Raw genomic sequence first — 13,966 nt, 5'->3', positions numbered from 1 at the left:
AATATGGCATCCTTTTTTCTCAGACTGAATATTTCAGAGTTTTCTTTTTTTTGTGTGTTTACCCCTGATGTTTTAGAGAGAGCTAGAGAGGGAGAGGTGTGGCTGAACTCCTGTAGCAAAGAGGAAATGGATGTTGTATACTTGAGTTATGTATAAAAAGTTTGGGAAATCTTCTGGGCATAAAGTCTAAATCAGTAATGTGCCAACTGCTTCTTTTTAGATCTTCGATGACAGTTCTGTTAGCTCCTGCTAAATCACATTCTTCTTTTCCAGTTTTTGTTAATGGCCTGCATGGCTTTCAGCTTTTCCTATTAATTATAACACCAATTTGAGGATCTCTTCCAGTGCACATGGTGTTCTTCTGAAAAACTTGGAAGGGGTTTTCTGTCTGAGAACATTTTAAAAAGCTGAGAAATGGAGTCACGGCTAAGTTAAGGTTGAGTTATGGCTTTCACTCCCCCACTTGAACTAATATTTAGTCCATTTAATGCTGTCTGGTGCTGTGAATTTGCTGTGAATCTCTGCAGAGAAGCTATTTCATGAAGCTTTGTGTATGGGGATTTTATGAGATCCTTCTTTTCCCTTCAGCACTACCTTCCTGCACTGTACAAATTGTGTAAACTTAACCCTTTTCCCACTTTGCTGGAGGGCTGTGGAGGCTGTGATTTCAATTCTGACTAGGCTGAGTGAAATGATTTCACACTGCAGTACTCAGCATTTCTCACAGAGACTTGTTTCCATGTCAGTATTTACCATTCTCTTTTGACCTTGCCATGCAAACCCAACATAATTGCAATGCAAATGAAAGTTTTTCGATGTTCTTTATATAATGGAATTGCTTATGAACTCTTAATTGTGGTGGTTACAACTGTGTAGTCAAAGATGCTTTTCATTAAGATTTTAGGCCTAAAAATAAAAATAACACCAATGTCTCTCCTAGGGGTCAAAGTTGACCACTTCTGGTTTAGACTTAAGTAAATGCATCAGTAGTGTATTAAGTTTTAGTTGCCTTTAAATCAATAATTGATAGCAGTTAAAATTGGAGCTGGTCTTTGTAACAGCAAGAGCTGTGAAACATGGGGTGGTTGTAACCCATGGCAAGGAGAAAATTTGAAATTAGAAGAGGGAGGTGGACAGAAGGAATTAACGTTGCTTTGCAGAGGCAACTGCCATGCATTTAAAGGAATTTTATGGGTGGGCAGTAGTAGGGTGGGTGCAATCAAGTCTAAGAGAAGAAATAACTAATTAAATGGCGGACGTTATGTTAGCAGGAAAAGAAGTAGACCGAGGGAAAGGGAAGGTGTGGTTTGAAAAATGTTATAAAAAAATATTTAAACTTGAATCACTGTGTCATCTTTCAGGCAAGATAAATTATCCTTTGATAGAATAAGATTTTTGAGAAAAATGGAAATATTATGGAAGCATTAACAGACACAGACCTCACTGATGGCTTATGGTGGGCACTGAAGTTTGAATAAAGCACCTTCACATAGAGTTAGTCCTTGGCTTCGAGGGTTTTGAGTGTCACCAGAATGAGTTTATGAAAACTTTGACAAGTTATGCAGCACTGTATACAGAGGGATGGCTAAGTTTGGCTGTTTATCCTTGTGTACTCATTAGCTTTTCTGAATTGTTCCCTGCGAGATGATTTTCATCAAAACCGTATTATGTGGGAAAATACAAGTTTTGTTGAAATTGCAAATTTCCACAAACCCATATATTTTTGATGGTGGTTGTTGTTTGTGGTTTTTTTTATGGAGGGGAAAAAGAAGTATGAACAAGTCCAAATTTTTTTATGATTTCAAATTTGTTGCAATTTTGAGAACTATTTTAAAATACATGGGGTAAGCGAAAAACAGTCTTACAAAAAGTATTTCTAATTTTGGCTAATTTTATCACATCCCAGTCTAAATGGACATTGTCCTTTTTCAATAATTATTATAGCTTGAAAACCTGTTGAAAATTTAGATTGTAAGAATAGTGTTTTCCAAATACATAATTTATCAGCTTCTCCTGACTAAAGGAATGATTACAGAGCCCTGTAGGAATGGACTGAGAGGTAATCACTCTTAAAATAAGAGCAATCAAAACATGAGTTTCAAGGCTTGAAAGAGATGTGAATTCATTTACTATGTTGTTATAACTTCAGATAATTAAAAGCTGATCTAAAGGCAGCAAAAGCCAGTTGAGACAATTTAAGCTCTTAGAGTCATACTAGGTATTGAGGAGAGAGAGTAGTGCTGTTGTTAATACTGCTCTGAGATAGGTGCAGATATTTGCATTCAAGAAAATGCCATAAAGTGTCTTGCCAGAATTTTTAAATTTTTGCTTTGCTTTTTCAAACATAGTTGTCACTAAATGGTTTCATATTGCCTCATTAGAGACATTTCTTGAGTTGTGTTCTGTAGGCACACACATCCTTCTTTAATAAAAATAATTTCCAGTTGATGACTGCCTACAGCATGCTCAACAGTATTTGGAGAAAGAGGTAACCTATTAATATGCCTGGATTGAATTTTTATGCTCAAAAATTCTGATTTATATTTTAATATTATTTTAATAAGAGTAGTCAGATTACTAAAAAAACCCAAAAGCCTGCAAAATTTACTAGCTGACTGAAAAAAAAGGAAAAAGAAAAATCCACCACAAATAAAAAGGGAAACATTTTGTCAACAGTATCTGGCACCTTCTTAAAAAAAAAATAAACCTCAGAAAAACTCAAAATGTAATTCCTTGATTTCTTTCTAATAAATGACCTTTCTTGGCAGGTAAAAAATCCTGTACAGAAGCTCTTTAGATTTAAGACCATAGTGACAACACTATTAAGGGAAACAATTTTCAGCCATCTGGAAAGTGTTCTCACTGCATCCCACGTGTGCCCCAAGAGCACAGGGTGTGAGCAGAGGCTGGGCAAGCCCAGGGCCAGCGCTCTCTCTCCATGGCTCTGCTGCAGCAGGAAGCAGCACTGATCAGGCCAGGTCCTCACTGTGCCTCCCTAAAATTCATGAGATGAATTCAAGGGTTGAGAAAGTGGTTTGTTTGTTGATTTTAGTTTAATCTTTTCAGGAGATCATGTGCTTACTCTTTGTCTGCCTATAGATGTTCTTTAGGGTTCCATTCTAACCTAAATTATCCAATGTTTCTATGAATTTAAAAGCTGTTACTGAAAATACAGGTGTGCTTCTGCCATCAGAGGGGAAGTGACAGAACAAGAGGACAAAAATTGAAAGAAAAATTGGCACACTGCAGCAATCCTTAACTATTTTTTATTGTCAGGGTAGTACTGTATCACATGTTTAAAGTTCCTTCATTGATAACTTAAATATTGTTATGGCATTCTAAAGAATTAATAGATTCCTCTTCCAGTAGAGCTGAATTTACTGCCAAAATTCAAATTATCAAATGTAAAATTAAGTGCATGGTGTGCATCATGTGGTTTGACATCAGTCTCAAAGACATCTCCAGATTTATAATACCAAGCAGTAGGAATATTTACTAATACTTCTGATAGTTGTAATAATTTCTCATTATCATTAATCATCATCTTGGAATGAAGTAGTTGAATGGAAGCTACCCCATATAGCTGCTGTCATTAAAAGATCATTTGCCAGCAGCACTGTGAGGGTTCCCAGGCTAACTCCAGAAGCTAAACACAGTAGCTCATGTGACACTGTGTGCTCAGTTAGGAGCTCATGAGCTCTTAATGACACCCGTTATACCTAGTTTTTTCACTATAAATCTTTGAGATGTTTCTAGTTGTACAGGGACAATAGTCTAACCTGCAGCTCAGTAATTCTCCAGGTCAGATTGGTCTTTGGTGAAATTTGTCTTCACTGCAAGCACTTTCAGAGGCAATCTTCCAGCCTTCATCAGCTGGAGATGCAGGCCTAGGAAGCTGAGGTGAGGACAGCTTCTCTCCCATTCCTGGTAATGCTTGCAAGGAAGGAAACATTGCTGTAGCTTCTTGCTTGGGTAAGCTGCTCTTATCCATGTTCAAACTGGTTGATGCTGATACCCATCCTGGAGGTGCAGGCCATTTGGGACACAATGTGAGAGCTGCTTGCTGGGCCACTGGAAATGCTGGTGGAAACTGGTGGTGTTGAAGAGTTGGTTTCTGTTGCAGAGGAAGAATCACTGGAGTAATTCTTTTGTGTGTATGTGTGTAGAATAGAAATCTTAATATGTTTCTCTCTTGGTACTGTTTGTCTTTTACTTCTATACTGACTAAATCACTTGAAATTTGTGACTATTTATTTAGTTTCATAATCCCCTTGTGTGTAATTGAGTATCCCCATTTCACAGATAAGGTACTAATTGATTTCCTCGCATTATGCAGGGAATTTGGCAGAGCAGAGAGTTGAACGCATCTCTCCAGAGCTTGAGATTCCCTCAGTACATACTGTGCCATATTCTTTTTCTCTGTGTCTCCCTTTCCCCATTTTGTTCCTCTTCTTTTTCTCTTTTTTTTCTGCCCCTCAGTTTTCAGAAATGTGCCTTACACTGTAGAGAATAGACACAGATAGTCTCTGACTATAAATGTCAATTAAAAAATGTGTCTTAAATAAAAATCCAATCTGGATACATAGATGATACCACTCCAAGGAGGAGGATGGATGGAAATGGATGTCAAAGGACAGTGACATAGTTTTGCATCAGTTTGCATCACTCAATAGCCTCTGGATCCCTGCTGTTAGGAAGCAGGATTGCATAATAATGAAACAATGAACTGTAATACTGAGTCAATGTTTTTAATCTTAAAATGTGTGCTTGCTTTCTTGCTGTCTTTTTTCCAGAACACCTACTTAAGACAGACAAGTATTCAGTGGTTGGTATTTAGAAAAAATAAAGTTGCCCTTTGTTAAGAACGACTACTGAGTTATGTGTTCTGTGTGTATTGAAAACTCTGGAGCTTGCTGAGTATAAATGTTAACTGTGGTCACTGATACTGTGTTCTGATAGATACCAAACCAGAAATTTTCTTTCACTGCGTTTGAATATATAAAGCAAAAGTTACTTTGCTTTATTTGCTACCTTTAAAAGGAAACAAAGTCAGGGTAAAATAATTGCTACTACAGAAGCAATTCACAGTGCAAACTAGTGTCACGAACTAAACTCTTATAGATGCTATGTAATGTCTACATCTTGCTTGATGTAGACTCATTTGGACTGGGTAATTTTTAAGGCTGCAATACTTTCCAATATTCCATTAGAAATCATTATTTTAGAGTTATAAAACATGTATGCTCTTTTTTCCTAGGAGGCCAAAATGGCTACAGGTCTTTCAAGTTAAATACTGTACATAATTAGATAGTTTTAAAAATGTATCTTATGTACCCAGAAGTGGTTCCAGTCTCTTGACAACATACAAATAAGACAGATCATTTTTCAGTGTGTATTTACAAAGCTGCCTAGCCTTTCAGTCAATATGTGGTATGGTAGCTTACACAAATATATGCTTTAGTACATTTAAGCTGTAACTCACAGATGTAAATATGAGTTGAGAAGCCCTCACTGGAGCTGATACTGCTTTGTATATTCAATTATAAATGTAGAAAACAGTTTTTGAAACCCTCAAACATATCTGTCTTAACAGCAGCTAAAATATTTTTTATGGTAAGAGTATTTTTCTTGGGGGATACAGTAGCACAAACACCACCTTTTAAAAGGAATAGATCTCTGTACTGGAGCTCTCTTCTGACTTCCTTTTGGAAGGAGGTGCTTATGTTTAACAAGGCAATGAGTCTTTCACAGGTTACCATTTCAGGACAGTCTGTCTATGGCGTTTTTGCACGTATATCAGTGCCCTGCTGAGAGGTCTGTTTTTTCTAGAGGTGCCAAGCACCATATGTGAAGTGTCCAACTGTAATTAAGTTGTCTGATGTTAATAACAGCCTGGGTGGTTTCAAACATAAATCTGTGCTAACAGGCATGGTGGCTTTTGGGCTAAGGCAAGATGCAAGCTCCCAGCAAGGTTGCAAACATAAAGCACCATTTCAGGGCATATTGAATTAGAAAATGTAGAGGAGCTTGAAAAGCCAGCTTGATACAAATCCAAAGCATTTCCTGACCTATTTCTACTGTCATTTTAAGGAGGAACGTATCTTACCAGGTTACAAGTGGGTGATTTGGTTCTTTAGAAAATCATGATGTGGTACCTGCAACCTGGATTCCTCTTTGGCACCCAACTAACATGATAGCTTAGTAAGTGGGGAGCTTGATGCAGGAGGGATGGTATTTTCTGAACCAGAAAAATGCTTGTTAAATAAATCATTATTCTTAGTGCCTTCAGCATACACATCACATCCCTTCACTTGAAATTCTTCACTGTGATCAGAGCAAGGGCAACATACACGGATTGGACAGTCAAGATATCATGAAGTGCCAGAGCCTTTGTTCTGTTCTATGTTTAAGGGTTACATTAGGACAGCAGTAAAACTGAAAGGGTTTTTCTGTAAAGTGAAGTACCTTTATTTCTTCCAGTCCCTGGAAGAGGAACTGATTAGCTGATTTTTTGGGAAGCCATTCTTTAATGTACAAGAACAACAATGACTCTTCTTTGTGGGTCATTGGAGTAAGAGGTATGTCCATTTACTCTTCTGCTTTGAACCCTTTGCACAGCACTTGAGATCACTGTTATAATTATTTTTTACTATGCTTTGCTTGCATTCTTCAGCCATGCAGTCAGTCATACCACTTCAGAAACTTCAATTTATTGTCTCAGTCACTCTAGTCCTTCCTCATTCTCAGTGCTTTGGCTTCTGCTGGATGCAGGTACCTCTCTACATCTGCAGAATTCAGAGTCTTTTTGCTTTGAGGCTTCTGAATTGCCACCTTCACAATTTCGGGTAGATTGGAGGATAAGAAAATTGCCAGAGAAACTGAAGTTGGATTTGGTTATGAACTAGCGCAAAACATGAAAATCTTGGGACAGTCTTTTCTCCTGGCAAAAATATTTTTTTGAAAAATGGAGGAGGGAAGTTTTTTGCTCTTTGAGGACATGGATATATCCTAGGGGTAGACAAGTGGCACAAGGTTTCATTCTGTTTAGCTAGTGCAATGTCTGAGTTTTTGTTCTCCACTGAACCAAGTGGATAAATGGAAGTGAAACCACCACATTTGCTAATATTGTGATTTGAGCTTTGTTCACCTTTGCAGAATGTTCAAAACCAGCCTTTGTAACAATGCTCTAAGACCAGAAACTTCCCAGGGTATAATGTGAAATACAGCTGTGGAGAAACACAATGTCCCTGCTCTGCTCACGGAAGTGGTGCTGGGTTAATGGAAGCCTTCACTCTGGAATCACTGTGTGTTTGTGGGGAGACCTGTGGGTCCATGCAGACGGTGGGAGCTGCACACGCTGGGGGGCTTTGGCTGATTGGAGCAGTCTTGGATGCACCGAGTGCCGCGTGTGCATGTGTGTGGGCAATGTGCCCGCGAGCCGGGGGAAGGAGAGCAATTCCTCCTCCCTGCAGTGGATTCATCCGGCACAGCGGAGGCCAGAGTGAAGAACTGTTCCCTGGAACCTACCCCGTGCTCCTGCTTCCTTAGCTCCAGGCCATTGCTCCTTGTCCTGCTATCTTTTGAGACTAGAGAATTCCCTTCCTTCATTTATATTATTACCTTGAAGGTATTTATAGACTGTGATTGAGCCCCCTTGAGTCTTCTCTCTTTGAGACACTGTAAGTTTAGCTCCCGAAGTCTCTCCTCACACATCTTACCCTCTAATTCCTCTATTGCCTCTCTGTATTTTTTCTAATATTTTAAACACTTTTCCTAAACTCCAAGCACCTGAACCAGCTGTAGTGTATTGCTAAGCAGGGCAATGCTATTAGTGCCTACTAAATACCCACTTTGCCTGTAACTCATCCAAGACCAATTCTAGTTTGCACCCTTGCTCATAGTATTGTAAGCATCCATTTTGTGTACTGCTGCCAAATGGTCATTTTTTTTCTTATGCCTTTGTGGGTATCTTTGACAGCAAAGTGCCAGTGCTGTTTAGTTCTTCTTTTATAGTTACATTTTGTGCTTTATGCTTTAAGCATTTTTTTTTTCTTACTGGTCTCAATTTGCTTTTTGTACAATTTTGTTTCTTTTTTAAATTTTTTTTTAGCTGACCTTCGTAATCAGTGTTTTAGGCCATCTTGTGCCTGCCTAAATGTGGACAATATGTAGGATCCACTATGTACATAGATACTGCCAAACCACTGCTTTGACCACAGGTTTGATAAGTTGAGGAGGAAATATTGCCATTGCAAGCTATGCACAAAAGGCTGAAGATAGAGGAATAAATCATTGCTTTCTATAATCTGCTAGGCCCTTTATGACAGAAGCTGATTATTCAATGTAAAGACCTGATTTTCCGTGATACTGGTACATCTTGGAGTCTTCCTTCCACCAGGATATTAAAAAATATCCTGCTGATATTGATCAGACGGTACTGTGGATCAGCTGCTGCAGGAGAACTGACCCTGTAAGAGGAATGATAGTGAACACTGAGCTCGGAGAGCTTTTACTGATATTTGCCAGGTTTCCAAAAGGGAGTGTCCTAAAGGATGCCTCCATGTACAAAGGAACAATGTTCCATCAGGGTGAAGGAAACCATTATTCTTGGCTTCTACAAACAATCTCCAAAGACAATGAGAATGTGGATCAAAAGACATCTATGGCACCAGTTTTGTCACCTTACCAGTCTGCTGGTCTGTTGTACTTAAACACTGATCAGTTGGTATAGCAGGAATTTTAATTACTGGATTAAAAAAAATATGCTTTTACTAAATGCTTTTTTCACCTTAATATTTGTCTGTCAGCATGAGCTCATTATCTCCTGGCAAGGTTCTGTTCCATTGACATTATCTCTTAATTATATTAAAATGAAAGACAGAATTTTACTGTTCAAGAATAATTTCTAAAACTATAATTTAGATTTAGACAACTGTGTCAATAAAGCAGAGGGAGCATGCTCTTCAGATTCAGTGTAATTGCATGGGGTCAGTCTGGTAAATCAATTCTCATAAAAATGGCATGAGTGTTATGATCTCCCCTGTGTGAACCTGCTCCTCTGGTGGCTGCAGCAAGCTGACCAAGCTGGGCACATGGTCCCTGAAGTGGCTTCACTGGAACTTCCCTGGGGCCAGGTATGGTGGATTGGCCTCTTGATTCACAAAGGGGGCACCTTGCATTACCTTCCACTGCCAATACAAGTCAGAGGAACACACAGATTTTTTTAAAGGTTAACCAGTTTCCAGCAGTTCCTACAATTACAAACTAAGTATTTGGGATAGCTACTCCAAGCAATTTAAATATCAAATAGGAAAAAAATAGAACAAAATTTGGAATTAAGTTCACCTGGGCCAAACAGTGATATTAATTACTTGGTCAAAGTACAGACCTCTCCTGTAGTTTTAACTACAGGGCAGTTGTGATGAAATTGATTTTTTTCTTTATTCCTGTGTTTTAAATCCTGTCATTACTGGCAGTGTCTGAATGCAGCCACCCTATTAGTTACTGTTAAGTGCAAACAGAAAGGAGTTTGCATTCATTTCTCAGAAGAAACAAATGTTACAGGGGTGTACTTGAATTGAGGGTGGGAGAAAATGTATTATTTAAGAACTGGTCATGGTCTCATAATTAGGAATTAATTGAGTTTTACGTGTAAATTAAGGTTGACCAACCTCTCTTTTAGTTGTGGATAATACTGTGTATTCATAATTCCAGAACATGCCCTTTAAACTAGAGACTTAATTCCGATTACAGATTTAAAATTAGTTAAGTGCACATTTTCCAAAACATTTAGTTCCCCAAGTCAAATGGTTTTCTCTCCTCACAGTTCTTGATCTTAGCTCTAAGGACAGAATTCTGTAGTCTGTTTCGTGTAAAATAAAAATATTTGTAAGCTGTGCAGGGAACAAAGGACATAACTTTGGATTGGCCCCAGTAAGTGAAGATTTCATCTTCTGCACAGTTTTAATTAATACAATTTTTTTTTCTCAGATAATTTTATGTAACAATACTTTTCTCCAAACTCTGTGCTGTCTGCCATCTCCTGATCAGGTCTGAAAAATGAGTGAGGATGAAAAAGTTTTGGGTGGTGGCTTTTTTTTGTATTTTTTTGTTTTTAACAGAAACCATTTTTCAAAACAGCTACCAACTCTGTTTCAACACTAGTGGATCCAAAATGTTAACGCACACTACTGGACTTAGTTAATATTCTCTGTGAGTCAAACCACTTAATTTCCATGCTGGTAAAGGCTGTTTATTTGTAAGTTTAAGGCTAATTCTGCAGTTTGGGTGTTTATAGCACTAGGGGTTCTTACAGTTATTTCCAGCACATCCCTAATGATTTTAGTCTAATATTGATGTATCTTTACATTCATTGGGAATGTGTTCTTAGAGTTTAGCATAGGCAGGCCCTATGTAACCAAAAATCCTCTCCAGGTGTCAGAAGTCAAGGGGTCCTGAGACAGGTCTGTGATGTGGAGTAGGAATTTATGGTGTGTGAAGCACGGGGAGAGAGGGAGGAAACTGTGGTCTTTAGTAGCCATTTGCTGCAGTTATACATCATTTGGGGTATTCAGAGTCGTCAAACTGGAATGGTTTGAGTGGTCATAATGTATATAAAATTTAGATGACTTTTAAAATACTTTAAATACATTATAATAGTACTCAGCATCTTGCTGGTATCAGCTGAGATAAACACAAATATAGGATATAATCCATAGTAGGTATTTCCAACCTAAAGCAAAATAAATAGGCTTTATAGTCCACCTATAGTGGTGCTGTTTATATCAGCAAAAGGTGGGCAGATACACTAGTTTCACTGGATTTTTTTCCTTTTATTTTTTTTTTAATCCACTCCTTCAGGAATAAATGCTAGGGGGTGCAATTGTCTCCCAAGTAATGCAGATCTGCTACTTAGGGAAAGCAGAATACAGCCCCCAAACATCTTCATGAATGAAATCTCAGAAAATCTTTGAGCTAAAGGTGTTTATTCTTCTGCATTTGTGTTTAGATTCTGCTCACAATTTTCTTGTGAAATTTTATCCTTGTGAAAATGAATCAAAAATCTAGAGCAATGGACTACAACTCATACCCCAGTCAAACTTTGAGAAGCCTGAATTCTCTAGTTTTTACTTTCCTAAGACATAGGAAACCTGTCCCTAAAGCCTTGGAGTCTGAGATATTCATGGATTTAGAAGAGGGAGAAATTCTCTGAGGAAGTTGTTGAAAGACTGATTCTTTTCAAAATGGTCACTACACAAAGAAAATGGTTGTGGTTTATACTGGAATATACTCTTCACAGTTTATCCCTGCTCTAAGTGAGACTCAGCTGAGACCCAGAAGTTACTGTTCATCCTTGATATTTCTTTGAGTTAGGAACTGGGGCAAAAGGAGGCATGGTGGAGGTTCAGGCTGGTTCCCAATGGGAAGGGGTTTTAAAATAATAGCCTGTTTTGCCCTACTACACTTGTGAGAACTGAACTTGTGATAGTCTATCCTTAAGAACACATGCAAGGCAGCAAATTTTTTGTCAGAAATGTCAATAAAGGTTTAATTGGCTTTTTAAGGAATCATTTCATTTTTCATTCCTTCTGTTTTATCAGCTTGTCATTCGAGCTCCTTAACAGTGTCAAAGACTCAGTTAAATTCTCTTAAACTAAATGCTAACAAGTGTCACAACTTTTAGTAAATAAATATTCTGCAATTTCTTAGGGTAGTCTATGTATGTTTGTGAGGAAAAAATTAAGATTTATGTGTTATTTAGTTAATTGAAGCTATAACCAGTGTCATTTCTGTGATTAAGACAATTCCAAATGTATTATGGCTAGTTCGGTCTTCTCTTCCATTAGATCTTATATACATGAGAAATGTAGTTAATTATTTTTTTTTTCTCTTTTCCCTTCTTTCCCCTTCAGCTTAGATATTGAAAAGATAAAGAACCCATTTTTTCCTCACGCTGTGCTTGGAATGACTCACTGGTATTGAACACTCTCCATACCTTAGCTCTTTTACTGTCCAGCTGGCCTGTAACATTGCTGACAACACTCTTCCAGCTCCTGCCAGCCAGATTTCATGGAGGTGAGAAGAAAAGGATGCTACTTCAAAGGCAGCTGGGGCCAGCAGGTCCTGGTGCTGGAGATTGGCAACTGAACTGTGATGACTCTACCTAATGGTAACATTTTAATCTCAAATTTAGTATTAGCAGTCCTATATTGAACCATCTAATTGTGGTTGGTTGGGGAGAGGGTGTCGGATAGTTACAGGATTCAGAAGAAACACACTGGCTGTTACTGTGTTGTGCCCTGGAGCCATGTCCCAGCAACCAGACAGAGAGTATTAACTGAGCATTGCCACTGTACCAGGGCAGCTTGCTCCAACTCAGGCAGTAGCTTAACCATTAAATTAAACTTAATTAAATTGAGGGCAATTGTAAAACTGTTTACTGTAGAAAAGCATTTTGAACAGGGGAATGATTTAATCAGCTACATTTCTGTTTGTGTTGTCTCATAAAGGTTCCCAGTGTGTGTTCTCCACACTGAAAACTTGAGGAGCTATAAAAGCCTTCAGTGTACATACTAGATTATAAAACTTTTTTCAAAACAAATTTGTATTGCAAATGCTTTTTATACTTTGAATCCTTTCTGGAAATAATTTTTTCACTCTATAATTTTTTCATACATACAGACAGATAAATGTATCATCTCCTTATCTACAGCTGAATCACCATAAACCATAAGCATTTGGATGGAAGAATTTCACTACCATGGGGTACATAACAGATTTTCTTTCCTGCCTGTGGTTTGGTGTTTAGAAAATAGCGTGTAGCTGCTGGCCATGATTAAAGTGACATTTTCTGCATTTTTAGAGTCCTGTTTTCAGGGAGGTCTTAAAAATTGCACAAATGAGAAGTTTTCAGATGTTCAGGATGATTTATATTTAATCTCTGTATGTTCAGAGTGGACTACAAATGGCAGGCTTTGGAGACTTGTTACAAATATAACTGGGACCAAAGGCACAGCACAGGTAATTTTTGTGTCAGAGCTGAGCCCCCATTGACTAGAGGAGAAAATTTGGCTAAATTTTAGGTGTGGAAGATGTATAGTAGAATATTCTTCTCTTCTGAAAGCAGAAGGTGAAGCTTCTTTCATGTCCAGTCAGTGATCTTTTGTTTAAGCAGCCACATATTTTCTGGGTTTCCAGTACCTCATTGCTCTCATAAGTGAAGAATTTCTTCTTTATATCTAGCCTAAACCTGCCTATTTTCAGTTTAAAGCCATTCTCCCTTGTCCTGTGATTACATACTTTTGTAAAAAGTCCCTCTGTGTCTTTCCTGTAGGCCTCACTTAGCACTGGAAGGTGCTGCAAAGTCTCCCTGAAGCCTTCTGCAGGCTGAACAACCCCAGCTGTCTCAGCCTGTCTCCATGGGAGAGGAGCTCCAGCCCTCTGATCATCCTCACGGGTTTCCTCTGGACCTGCTCCAACAGCTCCACGTCCTTCTTCTGCTGGGGGTCCCAGAGCTGGGTGCAGCACTGCAGGTGGGGTGTCAAATGTGAATCTGTTTGCAGAAATGCATTCAATTAAACCAATATATCTTTTGTCAGAGTAGAATTATTCACCTACAACCATCTCTCGGAAGGTGGAATGTCAGAAATAAAACACTCACACAAAAGTCTAGATTCACTAATCTGGTGCTCCCAGGGACTTCAGGTCATCTAATAGCTTGATGAAACAGAGTAGCTCAAAGAAAAGTGCTTCCTCTGGGATGGAGATATCTATAGCAATGGACTTTTCACAGAGCTATTGGAAGATCAAAAAACTAACAATTGTGGGATACGATGTACTGAGAGCAGCTTTATGGGAGAGACTTGTGGCTTTTAATGATGATAGGATATGCTAGATATCAGACTGGAGAGATTAAATAATATATTTGTTATTAAATGAGAACTTAACCCACACTGCTAGAGGGAGG

At 38.3% G+C, this 13,966-nt stretch overlaps 2 long non-coding RNA genes across 2 annotated transcripts in view; one reads left to right on the top strand and one right to left on the bottom strand.

Annotated features, from left to right (window-relative positions):
* LOC128793647 (uncharacterized) overlaps positions 1-13,417 on the top strand; it is a 76,727-nt gene extending 63,310 nt beyond the window's left edge. Inside the window, exons 4-5 of the long non-coding RNA XR_008432849.1 lie at positions 11,913-12,075; positions 13,334-13,417. This is a non-coding gene — a long non-coding RNA (uncharacterized LOC128793647). The remainder of the gene's footprint in view (positions 1-11,912; positions 12,076-13,333) is intronic.
* On the bottom strand, positions 8,409-13,374 carry LOC128793648 (uncharacterized). Its single transcript, XR_008432850.1, has 3 exons — positions 13,300-13,374; positions 11,996-12,163; positions 8,409-8,468 (listed from the first exon to the last, which is right to left on the bottom strand). It is a non-coding gene; the product is annotated as an uncharacterized LOC128793648 (long non-coding RNA).
* Positions 13,418-13,966: the final 549 nt, after the last annotated feature.

Source organism: Vidua chalybeata, chromosome 11, assembly GCF_026979565.1.
Source record: "Vidua chalybeata isolate OUT-0048 chromosome 11, bVidCha1 merged haplotype, whole genome shotgun sequence".
NCBI lineage: Eukaryota > Metazoa > Chordata > Aves > Passeriformes > Viduidae > Vidua > Vidua chalybeata.
This window is presented reverse-complemented; position numbering and strand designations above follow the sequence as displayed.